This window comes from Amblyomma mixtum, chromosome 8 (genome assembly GCF_055824585.1).
Source record: "Amblyomma mixtum isolate Tamu chromosome 8, ASM5582458v1, whole genome shotgun sequence".
Taxonomy (NCBI): Eukaryota; Metazoa; Arthropoda; class Arachnida; order Ixodida; family Ixodidae; genus Amblyomma; species Amblyomma mixtum.
The window spans coordinates 104334416-104356536 of NC_143019.1; the positions used below are offsets into that span (position 1 = coordinate 104334416).

At 42.5% G+C, this 22121-nt stretch overlaps 1 pseudogene across 1 annotated transcript in view; it reads left to right on the forward strand.

Moving 5' to 3' along the window:
• The first annotated feature begins 14842 nt into the window (after window positions 1-14842).
• LOC149333755 (5-hydroxytryptamine receptor 1 pseudogene) overlaps window positions 14843-22121 on the forward strand; it is a 47214-nt pseudogene continuing 39935 nt past the window's right edge. Inside the window, exon 1 of the transcript XR_016284970.1 lies at window positions 14843-15321. The product of XR_016284970.1 is annotated as a 5-hydroxytryptamine receptor 1 pseudogene (transcript). The remainder of the gene's footprint in view (window positions 15322-22121) is intronic.

A 22121-nucleotide genomic window follows, 5' to 3' on the forward strand; every position in this document is an offset into this window, starting at 1 on the left:
CGCAGCGACAAAGTTTCCGGCTCAAGGTTCTTTTGTTTTCCTGCTGAAATATCTCGAACGCCACCTTATATTTCTACACGTTCGCCGCTTCACGCTGAGGAAATTTTTCTACGTCGCCTATTTCTCGTGGTCCGTGGCTTCCACATTCCTCTCAGGGGCGGATATAATTCTTAAACTAGGTACTTTGAAGTCATTTTATCTTTTTTTTGAATACGTAACACAAAGGACCAAGCTTTTGTCCGGAAATATTTTTTTATATTCCTCTCTTACCGAGTTCGCCTGTCGCAACCGGCGTTGACAGCACGACTAAGTGCACCGCAGCTGCAGCCAACATAAATCTCAATAAAAAAAGATGGCGGAGGGGGACGCAAGAGCGATGTTCGCCATTTCTCGGAGTCGCCTATGGTGACGTAGTCTGTCCGTTTTAGAGGAAAATAATAAAGACAAATATCGCGCCTAGGTCTGCTTGAGACATTCCGGCAAAGCTCCTTGTTTTTGAAGCGTGGTATCACTACCGGACAACAGGATTTTTAAAACTCGCTTTGTCGGATACCTTTGTCACTGCCCGGGGATATAGTAGAATCGGGTGGAAGAATGAAATAGTGCCACCGTGCTTCTGACTGAGCTAGCAATTTACTCGCTGTGCGTGCTCTGAAGAAAACGCTGAAACTTCCCGTGCTGCATTACAGGCCATAGATATACTGACTGCACCAAGCTGACTGCACGGCAGGCATGACCCAAAATTCTGGTTGATATTTCAGCACTTATTCAATTATCAATGCAGGTATTAATCTGAGATTTATTATCTGAAATTTATTTTTGTTACCTGTGTCCCACCTCAACAATATACACCGCAGAAACGAGAGAGAACTGCGGAATTTGTTGTCGTCTAAGACGTCCTATTAACACGCATAATTAAACACGCACCGACTCGTTTCTCTTTCCTCACTCATTTTTATATCTCCTGATTTCTTTCTCTCAGTGCAAGGTAAAAAACTGGTTTCATCTATCGGTTAACCTCCTCGCCTTTCCTCTTCCTCCTACACCATTTCCCTGCGTTATTTTAGTTATTATAATTTATATTTATTATAGCCTTTTAATCTTAAACCTAGGGTTCTGAGCACAAATATAACAACAGCCAATCAGGTACACAATAAAGGAAGGACACATGACACGAGACTGACTAAAACCTTACCTTTATTTGGGCGCACAGAATACACAGGCGAAGAAGAAAGGAGGGTGCGGAGGGGTAACATAAAAAAAACTGCGCACTCGCGATGAAACAGAAACACTCAACGTCACTGGATAGAAGCGAAGTAAAAAGGAAAAAAACATGTTAAAACCGCAAGGTTTAATGCGCCAACCCGGATGGAATGTTAACAGTCATTAAAAATGCATGTACCTTGTATTAGGGGAAGTGCAGTGCTAGCTAGATGGCCTAGTGCCACAGGGTACTCATCCGTTGTCAGGGAGTGCAGGCATACCCTTAGTCTAGTGCTCAGCTTGTCTGATGTGAAATCCTCGCAAAATGCGCTTTTTAAGTTCACCTTGCGTCGACCAAACTTGTGTCATAACTCTTTTCGGCCAAGCTATCGTTTCACTATTAAAACTTCATAATCCTCATCATTATTCGTTTAACAGGACACTGAAGTCATTTTGCATGACTTGAGGCAGTACCTATCTCGCCTCAAGAGCTGCGACGACTTCGGCGCTTTCGTCGAAGTCGACGGTCGAGGTGTACCGAGCTGTCGTTGCGCAAGCCCCATCCAGAGACTAGAGTTTCGAGATAGGGGGGCACGGTGCCCCTGGCGTCTTTATACAACTGCAGTTAAAAGTGTATTGAACATCATATGTGCGGAGAAACTTAATTGCACTGCCTTCATTTGGCGAAGACAAGATTCGACATATGCAGCATAATCCTAGGTGTGCAAGGGAGGAGCAATGAATGCAAATAAATTATTTTTATTCACTGAAGTCACGTTTCGCAAATTTGACGAAGCCAAGTTTCATGTATAACTGCCAAATCTTTAGCTGGCGTGAGCGACGGCCCCTTTTTCTGTGCTCCTGCGCTTTGGGATGAAGCAAACTTGCCGAAAGCTCGATATTAAGCAGGGGCTTAGTGAGCATGTCCTTAAGTTTGATATTTTCACAAGCTTGCACCGTCATAAGCTACAGGAGCACGGAAAACGCGGCCGTCCCGCACGCCAGCTAAAGATTTGGCCGGCTGTGCAATCAACCACACAGCGAGAGAAGATTCGCCATGCTATATCTAAAAAACGATGTCTGCGGACCGACCCTCCAACCAGAATTTTTATATACTGTGAGCTGAAGAAGACCGGACATTAAAGATCAAAACTGGTTAGTTATGTATTCCTGAACCTCTTGCACACCTGGACAGCTTTCTCTTCTCAAACGATGCTCGTTCCTCCTTTATTTTTTTTTGTTCTGTTTTGGGAAATTCTCTCGGAAACACACAAATGTGCGCACAAGACACAATAACATAAGGGAGATTTCATGACAAAGGTGCCGGAGTGTGCAACTGCAATGTACTGCGGATCTTCTGTCGGTGTAATGATGACAATGAATAAGTTGGGCGAGATAAAAGAAAATAAAAATAATAATACAGGAGGAAATTTCATGAAGAAAACCTTCTCATGCCTCACTCGCAAGGTGTTAAACACAAAGTAGTTTAGTTAAGCGAAGAACGGTCGCAGTGATTCGTCGTTTGATAGTCTGATATCGAAAAAAGGAATGTGTATTTCATTACTAGTACTGTGAATTACTCTGCACCTCGGTAGTACCGAGGTGTTTTCAACAAGGTTCACTGAATGAAAATAGTCATACAAATAGTAGAGACATACAATGAAAGATATAAAGTGCATGGATGTCATCACGGATCGGTTCACGCATCCTTAGTGCTGGAATATGTTTTGACAGAAATACTTAACGTGGAGAAAGAGGGAAATCAAATACGGACATTGTAAGCGCTAACTAAAAACCGTAAGTTTTATTGCAGAAATGTGCTTAAACTTAAACATGTAAGTCATGGTAAATGGTAAGTCATGGTAAGTCATTGTAAGTCATGGAAAATGTAAGTCATGGCAAAAACCAAGAAGCGCAAAGAAAGTTGATTGAGGTCTTTTGATCAACGGTTTAGTGTTTAGCTGTATATATTCCTGTCATATGTGTGGTGTTTCTTTGTCACCTTAAGTCATATCCTGCCAGGGGTCTTTAAAGGTCAACTAAACCTTCCCGCATAGCCAGTGAATATGGATCTTTTCTTTTCTTTTTAATTACGTCCTTTTTTTTCATATCCTCCCCAAAAAAAGCACGAACTTGAAAGAAATGTAAGAAAATGTACATTAAATTCTCAAAGTGGTTCGAAATTTTCACACTGAAAAGCCCAATTAACGTTCGATGCCTAATCGACTGATTTACTACCGGCACGAAGCGACAAGACAGCACACACGCGAATACTAAAGAAGAAAATTCACCTGCTGGGAAAAATAGGAGAGTTTCATTTTGAAGCACGCTTTACTGGGCGAATTAGTTGGTGGACATTCTGACGACCAGCGTGAAATTCGACAAGGGCCAGGCAACACCAGCCAACACCGAGATAACAATAGCGCCCGTGTTCTTTTTTTTCTCTCCCTAGGCCAATTTCGCGGTGGTCGTCACAATGAGCAGATTCATTAACAATTCCAATTGCAGTTTGCTGCGCCTTCAAAGAGAAAACGAACTTGTGTTGTATTTATTTTCGACAACTGAGACTCTGCAATGTTTCTCTTAACATGTTAATTGCGCTCTAGCACATTGCTTAGAGTGCATTTTGCATGTGATCGGCCCAGTTGGCGGCAGGTGCCTATATTTATTTATTTATTTATTGTACCCTCAGGGCCAAAGGCATTACAGAGGGGAGTGGGTTAATTAGGACAAAGAACAATGAATATAATACAGTGAAAACAGGTAGTACAAAATAAATTTTCTCCAGATAAACAACATTCAAAAAGCGTAAATAGCATAAAATCAATGTACATAACGCAGTGGAAACAGATATAACACATGATCAACTTCTTTCAGAATAAACAATGTTAGTTAATGCGTCGTGAAAGGTTTTGTTATCTGCAATGGCTGCAATATCGGGGGGGGGGGGGGGGGGGGGGGCAGGGGTACACCGCAGCGCCAGATTTCCCTCTTATTTCCTTAGTATAAAACTTTTGCACTTTTTGTCACCACTGCGATGTTATGCGGATATTATTAGGTGCCGATTAATGTTTTGGTCCAACAGGCGTAGTAACAAGTCATTTTGCTTATCTCCCCCTTCCCAACTGTAAGGGCAGAATGAAGCAGCGTAAGTGCTGGCAAATTTGGCGACAGCGCAATAACCGGTGCTTCACATAAGATGTTCCGAGTTTTTATATGTAGGCTTTTTGAATTAGAACAGCACATTTTGAGGCATAGTATTCTCAGCGCTGTAGCTCATCAAAATACAGCTAGTACGTGCTAACAAGTTGTTTGATTACCTAATCCTGAATCTATAGCTAACTTTTTAACTATTACTGTTCGTCTCGTTGTTTACAGCGAGAGGCGTGTAGCGCACTGTCAGTAATATTAATATGTGCTTTTGGATTTTCGAAAACGCAGTTACCCTTGGCGTAGTGGCCTAACAAATTATGCCTACATGGAGCGAAAATACATGCGCTTTCGAAAAGGTTGCAGGCAAATCAACGTCTCCTGCACGTAACTCGTGGAAATAGCCAAAATTTGTAGGGCCACAGCGCCGAGGGTAACTGCGTTTTCGAAATTCTAGAAACTGCTATGGATATTACATAAGGCGGGCTGCAGGCCTCTAAGCGAATAAGAAGACGAACAGAAGTAGTTAAACAGTGAATTATTCAATATTACTTAACTAGCCTACTAGCTAACACGACTTAGCTCTATTTCGATGCGCGACGCCATTAACAGTGGTATGCCGAAACAAGCCCTCGTGTAACTCAAAAAGCCTATTTTCGAAAAACCGCGGAACATATAAGATGAAACACATGGTATAACCGCCGCCGGAGCTTCGCACGTGGTGCACAAAGCGGGCGGCTTAAGCAACTAAGGGAAAGCGCTACTGAAAGAGAGCACCGAAAAAAAAATGAGGCGAGCGTAAAGCCAAGGCCGTTTGCTCAAAGCGGCATGAGGCATTTCTAACTTGCTAAGCCTAATGAAATTCCACTTGGCTATAGATTCTCTTTAGCGGGTGTCAGACATGGCGCAATTCGATTTAGGGTAGATGCAATAACAGGACTGCTACGACGCTTCTTGTTTCAAAAATTAAGCTCTCTTAAAGAACGCCATGTACTGAAAATATGCTCTTAACGTCCACTCTAATTGAGCTGGAGTTATCGTCCTATCAAATTGAAAGTAATGGCAATAGAATTTGGGGTAGCAAGATTACACTACCTGAATTTCATTAACGGGTAACAGTTGAGGCCTTCTCTTTGAACCAGAAAGCAGCGATGAACTCGGCGGCAAAAACGCTACGCCAAGAAAGGTCTTGATTCGATAGAGATAGGCGGTCCTACATCGTGCTTCGCATAGACCAAATGAAATTAAAATCACGCGGCGGCCACTGGGGGATGAAACTCAGGTTCCCAATAAGAAAAGATAGCACTTTACTTTTGCGTCAGGCCATTTCAATGGAATAATTTAGCGCATAAAATACAAGCAGTATTATCTCCTGATCGCTGCGCCATATCAGAGCACTTTCAAAAACCCTTTGTTTCGAGAATTAATCGGGAGCCCACAACCGCAACGCCTGTTTATCTCTGCATTCTCTCAGCGATTAATCTTCCAGTGGTTATTGGAACAGACAGTTTTTTTGCGATTCGGTCCGTCGTCAATCATCTGTGATTCTCCCTCTACACCACTGAATGGTAGAAGTTTGCGGAGGTGACAGTCGTCAAAGTAAACTAGAATTTTGTAGCTGTTTTTCGGTTACTAACCTGCTAGTTATTTTTGCGCTGCAAATTGCTGTAAAATAAAATAATAAATACCTTAACCGAAGGAACACTGCGGTTCACTGCAGTGCTTTAATTTGCGCCAGTTGCATGACCTGCCCATTCATAAGGCTTCAGCGCTTACTCGTTAGTCACCGCTCCGCGTTCATGCAACTTAATTTCAGGCGCTTCCACCGCAAACCTTTCCATTTCAATCTCTAAAAATGCTGTCCAGATAAAAAGAGCATCACAAATTTCGATTTGGAATCAAATAATTTTATGATAGATTTATCAGCGCCGTATGCCAAACAGACGCGAAATTATTACATCGTGGCCATTATATACAACAAAGTAAAATTGGTAGGATGTTTCTTGTAAAAACTTCGTGTTGAAACATGGTAAATAGTAGTGAAAATATGGCAGCACGTGAGGAGGGACGCGCGTAGGAAAAACAGTCATGCGCATGCTCACTACAGCAGACAAAGAGCACTGTGTAGTAAGAGCGAGACATGAAAAGATACCACAGAAACAAAAAAACACCAACAAAAATTACCGCACAAAAAGACTGAAGCCAACCGTGAAAACGCAAGAAATCCTTTAGACCAGTGCGTTGTTTTGCTCCTATAGCACGCAGTGTGTGCACCAAATTAGAGCTCTCGAAGCGACGCTCGCAAAAAAAAAGAACATAACATACAGAAAATATCGAGAAATATATACTTAATAAGAAACACTACGCATCTTGATTGCGTCCAGGAGCGGTATCTTTGCAAGTGGAAACTATCTGGGTGCCAGAACACTTACCGTCGTGATTTCGGCTAGCAGTGCGTAATGAAGACAAACACATCGGCAAGGTTCTCAGACCGGCCATTTCCCGGGAAACCGGGAAGTTGCTTCTGAGAGACTAGGAATGCGACTGTGTACGAAAGAGGAAATCGGCCGAGCTTCGTAAGGCCTAGTAAAGAGTTGGGGCACGACGTCCACGTTTACGGATGCCAGTTTTCCAAGATTTCCTCCAGGAGTCTAGGGCTCTTTTCTGGAAGACGGTAATGTCTGCGAAATTTTAGATCCCTGCTTGACAGAACAGCAGGGGTATTTAGTGTCTCGAATTAATAATCGCTTTTCTAAAGCAAGAAGTAGAAGTGGTCCTCGCCGACTTGCAAATCTGACCTAGGAAGCGTTGTCTGGTTCTCTCACGTCCTTCTTCTCACAGGCGGTGGAATGATCCACTAAAAAAACACTGCAGATGCTTTTTCAATCCGAAATTTTTTCGGTTAACGAAATTAATCAGTAGGGGCATAAATGTGTTTTCTGAAAAATATATCGGTAATTCCGTCTGCGTGGAAATGCGCGGAGTGCATGCACTCCTCAACTTTTTGAGTAGTTCATGTTATTTGGGAAATCGGGGTTTTCAGTATGCACACAGAAATTTCCAGATTTCTGGCGATACTAGGAAAGAATGCTTGCCTAAAGGAGAAAATGTTGCCAGTCTGTCCTGATGATTATTACGGGCAGAAAGCTCTTCGGTTATTACGCTGTCATTGCAGTGAATCATTATTGAAAGTTACGCTCAATGATATCGATTTACGAGGAGCAAATGAAATAATATCATTGCATGTTTGCTGTAATGTTCTGGAGCTGCACTCTGATTAGGCAGAGTGTCGTAGAGCTTACAGCTCTGTTCACTTAGTGTTCTTTAACGTGCACATACACAACCAGACACAAGGGGGTCCACAAGGGGGTCTTTTCGCATTTCAGTTCTGCTGATATACCGCCGCCGTGACAGGGACTCCACTCCAGTTATTGGGCCTAGGACGCGGTGCTGAGCCACCGCGGCGAGTTTGAAAAAAAACCTATTAGCATCCTAAAACTGGTGTGATTCATAAGGCAAAAAGCATAACGCAACTTTATAAAGATACATTTCTATAACTCAGAAAAAAAAAAGAAAATATCCTCCTGAGAGCGAAACTACAAATTAAATGTCATCGTGGACATCACTTTCTGAACGTTGCATATTCGCAAGGCGGACAGAATTTTTGCACACTGAAACTTGCTACTTAGCGATGTGAAAGGTTTTGAAAAGCACTTTACATACTGTCCTGATCTTTACCCTGTCATTCTCAAAATTGAGCATATCTGTAACTGCAAATTAGGGCACAACGACGGTACGTTATACTTAAAATAATTTGCATATACCAAAGATATTTTTTGCAGGTAACAGGAAAATTGTTAGTGAACGTAAACTAGGTTTTATGCTGAAGTAACGAACATGTCTCAGAACCAAAAAAAGAAACGCAGAAAAGGATATGATACAAGGGCTTGACTCAGCTCCCGTGCGTAAGAGCGTGCTCAGGAACCTACTCGGATATTCGCCACAGACACCACAGCTGCACACTGTGCCAGTTGAGCCTTGAAGCCGACAAGTGCAAAGCAAAGGGTTTAAAAGGTCGCCAGCACATCCTTTGTTGCCTCTCTCTTTTCGGCAGCTAGATAGGCGTAGTAGCGTTTCTAGCGCCCGCCTAGCTCAGTGTAAATGAAACTTGGGGCCACTACTGCTGCCTTCTTTGCAGCATTTTCCCCTTGTTTTTTACCACAGACTTGTACGTCCTTTTTTATGGAAAAAAATCAGATCAAAATAAAATGTCATTGTTCGCCCGCATGCAACTGATGTCATTCATACGTTAAACAATATCGAGCAACCTTCGGCCTTTCTAATACTGGTCAGCGCGTTAACCAAGCACACTCAGCGTTCGCATGCGCAGTATGTAGGTGATAGCGCAATTCTTCCCGGCTAACGGGTTCTCGATGCGCTCAGCTTTCTGCCGCACTTTTGAAAAAGTTGGAAAAGAATTTTTCAAAATATACGATCGCATTAATCATAGTCGGTTGTAGAAGTTTTTCATCTTTTTCCCGCCTAAACCCATTCCTAGCGGACTCTGACTTTCCATTTAAAGCACTGCTTGCAGACACTCTGACACCATTCACCTAGTCTTCGCATGTTCTATTCGTTCAGTGTTCTCTGCTGGGTACCCGCCGATAATTCAAATGATCTGAGCACTGCGACGAACGATGGCTGATTTCCAGTGTACTCGGTGTTTTTCTGAACGATTTTCCCCTGAAAGCACTTATTCGCTTTGACTCCACTCGAAGGTAAAGCGTTCTCACTACAGTACTCCCTCGATTCCCTTGGAAGACGCAATTTTGTTTTCGTAAAGAACACCTACAAGCCTCAGTGAAGAATAATACATAGGACAGCCTAAGATAACAAGGTCCCCTGCAGAGTCATCAACAGGCTACGAATTGTATGCGTTGGCCCAACACATCCCGCGGGGCCAGCGAATATTATGGTGCGCAATGCGATGATCAACGTTTTATTGTAGGCACTCAATTTCCTGCATCCGTTATAGCGTATATGCGCATCTACCTCAGCATTTCCTTGCCGTTTTCCGGGCCCAGTTATTACCCTTGGGTCCTCGAGAAAACTTACCTCTTTCGCAACTTCCTAGCGTTGAGGCAGCGCGTAGCCGCAGTCCAACAATCCCCCTTTTTGAGTTCCAAGGAATTGGAAGTCCTATAACATTACGGAATAAACGATTGCAATAAAATACTACACTAATAAAACCCAAAATAAGATATGCCACACAAGCTAACAGCATAAAGTGGCACGTATGTTTTGCTACAAACAAAAAGGACTGATTAGCCTTTACCCTTGTTTTTTTTTATTACGCGAAAGCGTATAAAGCTGGTTAGATCGAAAATCTTCCGGCGTCGTAGTAGCAGTAGATGCAGTTTTATGAAGCAGCAAATAATTATAAAGTTATCACCTAATGAGACGCCTTGGGTAGGTTGCGTATACATTTTTAATGAACACACAACGCCGATGCGAACCTGCTTGTCTTGTCTATGCATTTGTCACTGGTGTTCGAACAAATAGAGAAAACTAATTTTTCCTTGGCGGAAGAAACACTTCAGGCGCTTTCAGCTTATGCGCACTGCGTATACCCCCGAATTCGTCGCTTGTCGGAATAAACTAAAGCACATGCTTTTGATCCAAGTTATTTTATCTACCTCTCTGGCTTCTTTTTTCTGAGTGCGAAACATGAAAATAAAATTCTTTCTTTTTCTGTGCGTGTGCTTACAGAAAACTAGTTAAAAATGACGGCACGAAATAATTCCAGATTTTCTGTCCTGGTGTCATAGTCGCCCTTCATGTAATATCTGAGCTTTTCAGATTACGAGAGTTCCTCCCGTAAGTGCAAAAAAGGTGGTGCTTCTTCTTCTGCACATTTCTTTTTATGTTAGTAAGGCTTCCCAGACTAATATCCGGAATATGAAAAGTAAGTAATTCTACAGTATAACTCGTTCCAACTTTCACTCAAGAGAGAAGTGGTGTTCAACTTAGTACGGCCGCGATTTCAAGTGTATAGTTTGTTTTCCAGATAGGTAAGAGCTCTATTTTGGTTCATAACTACGTGCGGTCAAAGTCATCGCCACACTTGGACGCAGATTCATGAACTAAAAACCGGATATAATTTTTCTCATAAGCAAGTCTACTCGGGCAAAATTGCGTGCATGTTATGTGGTCACACGACAATATTTGCGAGCAAATCATTGGATGTTTTTTTCACGCTAGTCTTGCTGTGTCTTCTGAGGCACCTGAGCAGTGTTTTTTTTTCTTTTTAATTGAAAAACCTGCAGTTATATTTCTGTTCTTAACCCGCAATGCTTCGAATATGCGGTCTGCATATTTCGAAGACAAACAGGTAGTATATGTTCTGTGCGGAAACAATGTACTATCGGGGACAAAAGTGGTATATTTCACGCGGCCGGAGCCAGAGGAGCGGAAAACTGCGGCATTTTGGCGAGCTAAAGCACGAAACAATGAAACGAGCCAACCGACATGCCTGCTGATAATACAGGTCACGCATTGACTGTCTCGATCTCAGATGCCGCCTGTAGATGCCGTTGCAACGCAGTTTTCAGTTGCTCCGGTTCCTGCACCGTCGACTGTGCTACTTTTGTCACCGATAGCACATCTTTAACATTCATTTGGCATTTCGAATAAGTTTGCCTTCTCTAACAACCCCAGCTCACAAACTGCTGCGCCCTCTACCATCTTTATTTCTTTCGTAAACACTCCGACGTACTTCTAGAACGCCATTAATTCTCCCTGGGCATGACTAGTTGTTTTTAAGCTTTTAAAAAGTACACAGATGACTTCCGAGAACAAGGCCATTGAATGCGAGAACAACGCCAAGAGCACATTGAATAAACAGAAGGCTTAACGTGCGGCAAAGGTGCTCCTGGTCATTGCTGGGCCGGAAAGTTTCCCACAGAAAGAAAAATAATGCAGCCCTCAAGATTTACAGCCTCCCAAGCCCATGACATTTCTTGTACAGTCTTTGCCAAAAGTAACCAGCCACGAAGGTTTGCATCTCACTCATATAGTGGAGCCCATAATGCTTACCTTGGGACTAAAAGGCCATGCCAGGAAAGAAAAGTTCTATTTTACAAAGATAATGATGTCTGGCAAAAGTGCTCCAGAATACGACTGCGAAGCAAGCCATGCAGCGTGGAACTTATTCCACACTTTACATCTCAAGGAATGGGCCCGTGACAGCCGTCAGAACCCATGCCACCGAGCTTAGCTGATAGGCGTGAAGAATATCTAATATGATGCTCGGTTTCTTATTGTCGCAGTGATGCAGTTCTTTGTAGGAAATTTTCACTCTGACTTTGTTGCTAGCTTTAAAGTATAAATTTTAGTGTTCTAAGATAGAAACTATTCGCTGAACAATGTAGGCGACCAATATATCTTTATAGCCCTTCTTAACCTTCATCGCATTGTTCGGCGTCGCGCCATTTACATAATAAAGCATGACAAAGAATGAACCCTGAACTTCGCTACCGGGATGATTAAAATTCACCTATGAGCTGTCGTTAGGCGCGTATACGACAATTTTCGGGAATCGGCCTTTTGTGCTGCTGTCGGGGCTATCCACTCACAGCTCCTCTGCGATATACACCGGAGAGCCGGGCGGTTGTCTTTTTCATTTATTTACGCGCAAGTGACATCTTGACGGAAATAACGCAATATCCGCGGATCAGACCCCTGGCAGTAGACAGAAAAAAGGAACGCGATCGCAAAAATGCAAAAACTCTTAACATTTCTTGGAAATTAAGAAAAAAAGATAAGAGAAGGAAAAGCACACGAGGTGATCCGGTCGCGCAATATTGGTCTGCATATCTTAATAAGGACCTGCATATGACCCCCCTGCATTGGGAATACTGAACACGTTTTCAAACGGCTTTTTTTCAAATATTTACTTTTTACTTGATAACGCTGCCCTGTTGCTCAACGGTATGTCTACACTTGCTGCAGTATTATTAAAACTTCCTGTTGGGTGAGCTGGTAGTTCATCTTAATGTAGAGGGGTTTAAAATTAAAGCGCAAAGACAAGGACAAGAGAGCGCCTGTGTGTTGCCTCTCTTATGCTTGTCATTGCTTATGTGTAAACTTCTCTACATCAAGTTCCTCCAGTGTAGTAGTAGTAGTAGTAGTAGTATGTTTATTTGGCCATATTATATACAATATGCCCTCGAGGTGAGGCTAAAGGAGGTAGACCAAGCATGCCTCCTGACAAGGCCTACAAGGTGACAAGGTCTGACAAGGTGAAAACAAATCTTGTGTTATCTTTTGCCTCTCCCTGTGGAGAAGACAAAACACAATGTGCCTTACAGAGGTTTACACCGTTGTTGCTTTATCGCTTGTAAGCCTAAAAGAATAAGTCAAGGTATATAATTTGACCACTCTCACAACATATCATAACTATAACAGCTGTCAAATGAAGGTTCTTTTTTCTCTTCTTGTAATTCACAATAGCAGTGGTAGTTACGAGTCGACCATTGGAATGCATTATTTTTTTATTATTGTTTCAGTTCCACAATCTTTTACTCTCTGATTCGCTGTGTTGAATGTGCTCTACGTATTCATGTGGTGTAGTCCGACAGGCAATTGCGCGCTCACGGAGAGTAAAAAGGAAATGGGGGGGGGGGAGGAGGCAGCCCACTCTGAGCAAATTTACATTCATTTCAAGGTTCTGAAGCCGGGCAACACACCCGGTAGTTTCGGCCCTCCGTTTTAAACTCGCTTAATTCTTTTCTTTCTTCAATGCAAAAGGCAGAGGAAAACGAAAAAAATATTATTGTAACATGCCTCTTACGCATTTGACATGCCGTTAATTCCTTTTTTTTTGTATGCTGAGAACCAGAGGCTTGGAAAAAATTATAAGGACGTTTATGTTGAGCCTTAATAGTAGACGCAATAGTGCCTCTTCCTTTTTATTTATTTTTTATTACTAAAACAACAGTGCAACTCCCCAACACACTTTACCGTCATATAATGTCATACATACCACAACGCGTTCACTTGATGTCGCTCTGACATGATTGAACCAATTAGAAAAGCAGAAGAACAACCAACCACATGCCGCCGGTGGGAACCGAACCCAGATGGGTTCGGTTCCCACCGGCGGCATGTGGTTGTTTGTTCTTCTGCTTTTCTAATCAATTAGCTTTAAGCAATAACACATTCAGTAATATTCTAAAGTAACCTACACCACAAACGACCAAGCTAAATAAATTAGTTATAATCTCCTGTGTCCCTTTGTTTCTGTGGATGTTGGCTTCTCTCATATACTTATAACGAGCCCCTCATTCTCCCCTCTCTCTCTCTATATATATATATATATATATATATCCTTTGTGTTCATATCCATGTATAATAAATACCATGAAAGAAAAAAACCCTTTAAGGCGTGTGCGTTGGTTGCCCGCTTGGCACGCAGAGGGCCTCGGTTCGACCAACAATGGTGGCGAATTTTACTTTTCATTTGAAACTTCTGGGAATACTGCCGCCATGTTTCCAGGCTTTCCGGTTAATCAAAGTTCACGACGACGGCTTTTCGACCAAATGAGGTGTATACGCTATCAAGTAAAATATTCTTGAGACAGATGAAACTGATTTCAGGCCGTCTTAATATGAAAGCAGCTTAGAGCAAGAAATCCAATGGAGGATGTATAACTATTCTAAAATTTCTTTTGCAAAATGGCTGAAATATTTCACCATGATTGAGTCCTATGTTCTCGCGAAGAGCCTAACCACTAATTAAAGCGCAATTCAAAGTTTTTCTCATAGCTAGAGCGGCAAAAGTTTTGAAACTTTAGGACACCGAACCATTACTGTCTCGGTATTTGGGACCATTTTTTTTAACCTCGCCACGTTCCTCGTAAATCCTTCATGTCATCGTTTTTTTCAAGGCGAAAATACTGGAACCGATATTCAAAATCTTCTCGAGATACAACTGTTACAAATAGTGGAATACTGCTGTGACTTTAACAACGTCTAAATTCCTAATGCACTTCGTCAATAGGATCACAGAAGAATTAACTGTGGAGGTTTTACGCCTTTTAAAGTTCTGATACAGAACCGCCCACGGAATGGGAGGACGTACGCCTGCATAGCTTCACCCAGAAAGCGTCATCACGGTCCTAGCAGGTTTCTTTCAAGATCGACACATTTTCAAACCTGCTCGCGAACGCTATGGAACACATCGCGACGGTTCTCACCACCGCCAAAACAAATGCACTCCCTCTCCGCGATCTTCTCATTTCTTTTCTTTTCCGACCCCGGAGGACCAATGAGAGCGCACAGGAAAGGAGGAGTGGAGAGAAGCTGATCGGTCTCTCTTCCTCATTTATACTCCTTCGCTTGTCCTCCCCGATTTCGCCCTCGCGGTAGGACAGCGCCCTCTGCACGGCGCCCCGCGCGCGAACCGCCTGTTATAGGACTCCGAGCGGCCTGGTCCTGGGTCGAGCATCCGGAGTCGGACGCGCCTCCGAATAGAACGCTCCCAACGCGCTTGCCGGCAGCAGCAATCGATGAGGTGACGGCAAGTTTCCGCTTCAACAAGTGACCCAGCGGGACCGACTATGGCATTGACTTTGTTTTATTCGCTCCAAGTGGCCAGCTCTGATGCGCCTCCTCGACGGATGTCGCTGATATCGTTGGAAGAATGCTGCGTGTTGTGAATGGGGGTCGTTTCCTGAAAACATAACAGGCTGAAGTAACTTTTGCGTCGTTCGGCCTTGAGCGGTGGTGAACGTCGGTGTTAACTAAAACCGGTTGATTTAGTGTCCTGGGAGTTTGTCCGCTACGGCGAGGATCAGGAGCTGTTGCTGTTTCCCTATCAGTGACTTTGTATGAGTGCGCTAAACGTCGTGTAGGACTCTCCATGGAAGAACTTAGTCGGTTTCCTGCTGAGTAGACGTCTTCTCTACTGTGAGTATCACTTGGTGCAACCGTATTACTTTCGTGTTCGCTTAATTCTTTCTTTTTCTTTACTGAATCTTAACAATACTAGTTTCTCATTTTCACTATTTTTATGCACTTAGGCTTCCATTCAGTTTTGAGCTCCGTGAAACTAAGTTGTTAAACTAGTTGTGTCCCTCCAAGAGCCTTGCAAAAACTTGCTTTATGTCACAGCAACGGGCCGAAAGATGTCATCAGTTGATATCAAACGACTTTTTTTCGTCTTAAAACGAAAGTAGATCGTGCCCCCATTATAAACTGCTTTTGTTGCAATTGTGATATAAAGCTGAGAATAATTAATTATTCGCTTCGCACTTCAGAACACCTGAATGGAACAGCAATGGTATTTTCTGATTCACAAGAGGGCTATATCGCAAGGCCCTTGGGGCTCAGACTGCTGTATGATAAATTTGTCTCTCAGTGCTCCCGTAGTTTGACTCAGATTTAGTTAGAGCTGGGAAGCAACTGGCCAACCGATTAAGTGCAAACTAGCTGATAATGTTTTAATAGTATTCGGAATACATGCGCGATTGATTTCATCATGATGTTAATAAAAGCAACACCAATTCCTTTCACGACGTTCTGTTTGTCGACAAACTTGATGAAAGTTTTACACGATTGCAAAAAGCGCAGGCCGTGTTCCATCCTGCCGTAATGTTAGAAGCAAATTGCCTTGTGAAATTTTCATCTGATAGCTCGTTTTTAACATAACGAAAATTTTAAACTATCACTGACATATTAAACTTGTTATTCAGTCATTAACACAATACTCATAGCCCTGTCTATGGCAAAACACCGAAGTTTGGACAAGTTGGTATTGATCCATCTTGAAAACGGAGCAGCAAGAAAAAACGGGGACAAAATAGACACAATTACGACAGGACGTAAGCTGCAGCATACGTCCTGTCATACTTGTGTTTATTCTGTTCCCGTTTTTTCGTGCTGCGGTCTATGGCGCATGATAACTGCGTTTTTGTTTTCTATTCGCCATCAAACTGGAGTAGTCCTACGAAATAATTTAGGTTTATATTTTCAGTTTCAGCCCGATGCAAACGCCGGACAGCTGAGCCGCCAAGTATGAACTTTACAGACGCACAAAATTGATTTGATTAACCTATTGGGTTGCGAGTGTGATAACAGAAGAGTGGGCTAGGAAGCTTGTCGTAGTGAAAGGCTCCGAAATAATATTGCACGACTTCATGATATGCAGGGAACACGGTCATATTTACATTTCACCGCCAATGAACTGCGGCCGGGAGAGTTTCCTCAACCTAGCTTGCCTTCATTAGCCGACTGCGTTAATGACTCAGGTGCTGTTGCTAAAGACTTGCATAATATATCCCGATGTTTGCTTTACAAAAATTTTTGTTAATGGTTCTTCGCACTGTGGTGAGCTATCACTTTAACTGACGAGTTTACCACAGACCTTGAGAAGCTCGCTGAGTACGCTCCGTCGAAAGATTGTTTTCTTCAGGGTGTTAAAAACAATACGACAATTGCGCCTGACGCAAGCCTATCGAGTTAGAGTGTCATCATATAACGCAATAAGTGGCATTTTAAACTCTTAGTATAAGGTTACGAATACTTAATGAATAAACATGTAGCAAATATGTTACATTTATGGTACCTTGTTAGTACTAGCAGTTAGTGAAGTTCGAGGTAGTAACATTTACTACCCCTTGAAGGAACTTACAGGAGCTCATTTCAAGAGCTATAATTTGCAGCGGTCAGTGACTTTGGAGCAAGAATCGATATTTATCTGCGACCACCTTACTCACAGCACAACCTCCGCCAAGTTTTCTTAGTGCGTCCTCGCCTATATTTATTTATTTTATTTATTTAGCAAATACTGCCAGCCTGTGTTACAGAACTTAGGCAGGAGTGGGGTACAAACATATTGATAAAAATGACAAGTACACTGCAAAAGAAGCAGATAGCAAACAGAGCAAAAACCAGAACATACAACATAAAATCGATTACAAAGGCAGAGAACATGTAATGACATCGGACCTGGCAGCAAACGAAGGCATCGAACTTGGCCCAAAACAAGGATACATAAGGGCCCTATACTTCATGCAGAGATTGCAAAAATAAATACATATATTGAACACATGCCGGTAATTACGTTATAGACATTTATAGATAGTAAAGCTTGGAATGAAAGGATGGCAATTGATAAATATTTATTCTGACTGCTTGTCATGTATTCTACCAGGTTTTTTGTAGAGAGTGTTCAATTCGGCATAAAAAGAAAACATAATAAGAAATATAATTATTGTGATCACTGTCAGACGCAGTGAGAGCTTCCAGCAGTGTGCCTTTCACGGCGAACACATTATGGCTTAAATACGGCGTGAATTTTAGCGTACAAAGCCTGGGAGGATATGACTTCAATTAAGGAATTCTAAGCAGCACACCTAAAGCTGCAGGAAAAACCAAAAGCTATCAATTAGGAAGGCTCCCAAATACGACATGCTCGCTGTGCAAGCACAGCTAATAACTTCCTGGTCCAGTATATACTGCGTAAATAAGGCCTTTGGTCGAGGCTGGTGCATATTCTTGGTTGAGTTCAGATATCCACTTTAATTGTGACCCTGCGATTACAGAAACAGAGATGTTGCTAAGCATGCGATAGTGCACATATATTTAGACAACAATCACATCATCAAAACTCCGTGTTTTAAGTATCTTGTATAACTTTCTCTTTGAGCTTTAAGCGAACTGTTACTATCAGGGTAGTAACGAACCACCAGAGGTGGCAAAGAGTCAGTAAGTGTCAGCTTTTACGGCATTACTTTTACGGAGGTAGTAAATATTCGCTAAAAGGCAATTACACGCAGTGGGAGAAAGTAATGGCGGCAGTTACTTCCGCTTTACTGCCTTTTTTTTCAGGATTTCTAGATTGAGGGAGTAAACAAGAAATAAACTTCGCAAGCAACAAAATAAAGCTTCCGTAGCGCAACATGTTTTCTTGAGTTGCCGTGCCACGTTAAGGAAGATATGGTTGGTCAAGTGACCTGTGTATGGGTGTAGAATGGAGCCAGGCTAGTTGTTTCCCATGTCAAAGTCACCAATCAGTGGCGCTTCCGCTCGCTCGTTCAAGCAACGAAGCCGGCTGCTGACGTACTTAGTGGATGTCAGGCGTCATAAGAAAAATGTTACGATTCTCTATTTAGGCTCGTTTGAGCCTTTTGTGAACTGCTTTTGATTGATTGATTGATTGATTGGTTGATTGATTGATTGATTGATTGATTGGTTGATTGATTGATTGGTTGGTTGATTGATTGATTGATTGATTGATTGATTGATTGATTGATTGATTGATTGATTGATTGGTTGATTGATTGATTGATTGACGACCGACCGACCGACCAGTTTAACGTCAAGGGAAATGAACGTGCCAGCCATGTCACCGCCAGCTTGCGTATCATTGCCAACTGAACAGCAATCGCTACTTGCTTCGTTTTTAGAAAAGGCAGACCACACTTTCAGTCTAATATACCTTATATCTACCTGTACTCCGTATATAAGCCCTGTACTTTATATTCTTACCTGTCAAAAACTGGTGGATATTTGAAGCCGAGCATGATTTCCTACACGCAAGTTTTTAATGGGCGGGAACTGACGTACTGTGAAGACTACGTAGCCCTCTTTATTTTCCTCGACGTAAAATAATTATGAACGCAATGCGCGCAGTGCACTAACTGCGACATCTTGTTAAGGTGCGACGTGCACATGAATTGATAATTGACTGAACGAATGAACCAACGAAAAAAGTAACGTGCTTGGATATAACTATTTTAAAGCACCATAAAACGTTGTCACTGATTTGTCATTAAAATTAAAAAAAGTTCATTGGTTGCGCACGAAGTGTACCCTTGTAGGGAACAGAATAGCGCAAGATAAAAACTCAAAGCCTGAACAAGTTGTTGATGTAGGGCCTTTCATTTTTAATCAATCAGTTCTAGATTTGATCTGGACAACCGCTGATATTAACTACTTTCTGAAAGATTAACTCAGCAACAAAGTCAACTCCAAGAGAAGCTATTAAACTTTAACGTAGCAGAAGAAAGGTATGACTGGCTTTCTCGATATAAGTGGCGCCATCTGGCGGAAGACAGTTCAGCTGGTGATCAATCGGAGAAGCTTCTTTAACTGCAGTTTATGTGAGTGGGGTCATTGTAATTACTACTTGCATTATTCAGAGGATACCCCTGAGTTCATTCAGTGCAGCATACCGGAAGAAGCACTAAAAAGCGGGTAGTTTACAACTATCGGAAGACCTCGAAGTAGAAAGCTCTCACCGACAGCAGGTGCATCATAGCAAGTGAAATGTTGGAGCCATTTTTTCTTAAACTAGCGCAGGCTATTAGCACGGTGTCCCCGTTATGAGATAAGTTCGACTACTTTAGCGAAATAAATTTAGGTGTGGCACCTCTCACGAAAGATGGGGTTCCCCAAGAAAAGAGCAGTAATCACCGGCCTAGCTTGCTAGGTCAGTTTAGCTTCTTTTACGCTTTTGCTGCGTTTGCAACATGAAATTCACGACAAAAGCTACCTTCCAAGCAAATGTAGTGAATCAACAAAAACGAAACCTCTGTAGATCCTAGCGAGAAATGTCCCAACAGCTCTAATTCGCATTGGTTACAAATCGAAGAGCTATCTAAAGATGTCATCATACGTACGCAATATATAGAGCAGTGAATCCAAGCTTACATTTACAGGGCCACAATACGAGTTCTCGTGAACGAAATTACGGCTTCTCTCTTCAGGGAACCCCCAGAAATAACAAGGGCAGGTGCGCTTGTTCCAGATCAACTTTTTACTGTCAGTGCTGCTCTCCAAGCAAAATCAGGGTTTTCTTGCACATATAAACATTGCTCCTAGCGTGCGAATTGTATTCCATTCAAGAATAGCGGAATTATCTTAGCTAAAACATTAATTAAGATATTTTTCTGATTTTTGTACATGGAGCCGCAAGATAACTTCAGTATCAATCAACGGCGATTTCGTTCTGTTCAAGTTTATTGTAGGATTTACTTTTAGGTTGAATATAATAATGCATCAGTTATATATTGTGAACAATATCCTCTAATTCTTTAAATCAGCAAAACAACCGCCCTTTATAACGAGCCACAGCAAAAATACATTCCATTTCCCTCAAGTGACTAAAAATATGAAAATTCGCACCTTCTCAGATATTCGCGGTGAAAAAAGTTCTCATAACACGCTTAACGAATCAATACTAGACTGGGGATCAGATATAAAAGTACTGCTGGCAGTAGGATTCATGTTAACCGTGCAAATGAAACGTGACCACAAAAATTTTAACGCGAAGAGCGAATGCTAGCCGGAGTTACTGCATAGTTCAAGGGGCAATGACCACCCTGCGCAAATAAGCACTAGCGAGGGTTGCAGGATTGAACTTAAATATAACACCACTATTTTGCTGAATTTTAAAGCGTGTTAAACGCACCCATAATCTGAGTTCACAGATGGCCATATCAGCCAACTGCGTTGCTCTGCAAAACTGTTCCAAGACTAAGTCAACTGAGGCTCGGCATCCCTAGCGATGGCTTTTAAAAGTATGCAAATCTTGGTCTGAAATTCCCGGCATATACTCTCCGAAACAAGAGGCTACCACGATCCCTACAGAGGTCTACAGTAAAAAGGCAAACGTTTCTGCGGACTATTTAGAGATTCCGATCCTCAAGAAAGCAGTCAACCGCCTCCCTTTGTACCCCATCCCTATCCTGGTAGAGCCACTAGTGGTTAATTTGAGATTCCACAATCTCTGAAACCTGTTATTTTTGTGAATACACGCAAAGGGAGACTGCCCTCGATTTGAGAAAATACCAATAAACATCTGCATTATTCAGCCATTTCAACGTCTGGCATAGGTAACTACTGGTTTATTCATGTGGTTTAACGTCCCAAAGCGACTCAGGCTATGACGGGGGCCGTAGTAGTGGCCTTCGGATAATTTCGATCACCTGCAGTTCTTCAACGCGCACTGAGAACGCACAGTACATGGACGTCTATCACTTTGACTCCATCAATATGCGACGCCGCGGCCGGGACCGAACCCGCGTCTTTCGGGTCAGCAGCCACGTACCATGACTACTCAGTCACCGCGGCGGCTTTTAATTACAAGTAATCTGGAGGCGTAAGGAGCTAGCCCTGGAATCCAGACTATCTTGGATGGCCGTTCTTCAATTAATTTTCATCACGGTGTCAAGGTTAGCTAATGAATGACGAGGCTGCGCGTTATCGCGTCTTCCACTAGATTTAATATTTCCTGCCCTTTTCACTTTTTCCGGCATAAAGGCGCCTGCTTTGTGTCGAGCCAAATGCGTGCTTATCTGTGCTGTTTTCGTGCGTGTTTCACGCTGTTTTGCCTTCTCAGCTTTAAATAAGGGCCCCTGTGTCGTGACTGCTGTCGACAGCAATCGATGCAATCAATAGGCTTCGAGGTGAAAGGAATCCAACATAACATTGGCAACAAATTCCTTGTGCTGTACGATGCCACTCTTAAGTGTTACTAGCGCAGCAAACAGGCTAAATGCGACCAAAACCTGCGGAGCAGAACATGATGAACTCCAGAAATGTTATGGTGAGAACCCTTTCGAAGCTTTACGCGATGTATTATTGCGACGCCACTCTCTACTCGACAATGACAAAAGCAGAAATAGGTCATCGAGACGGAACCCAAAAATGCACTCATGCTGCGCGATGTCAGGAGACGTTAAGTATCCTCAGATGGTCGAAAT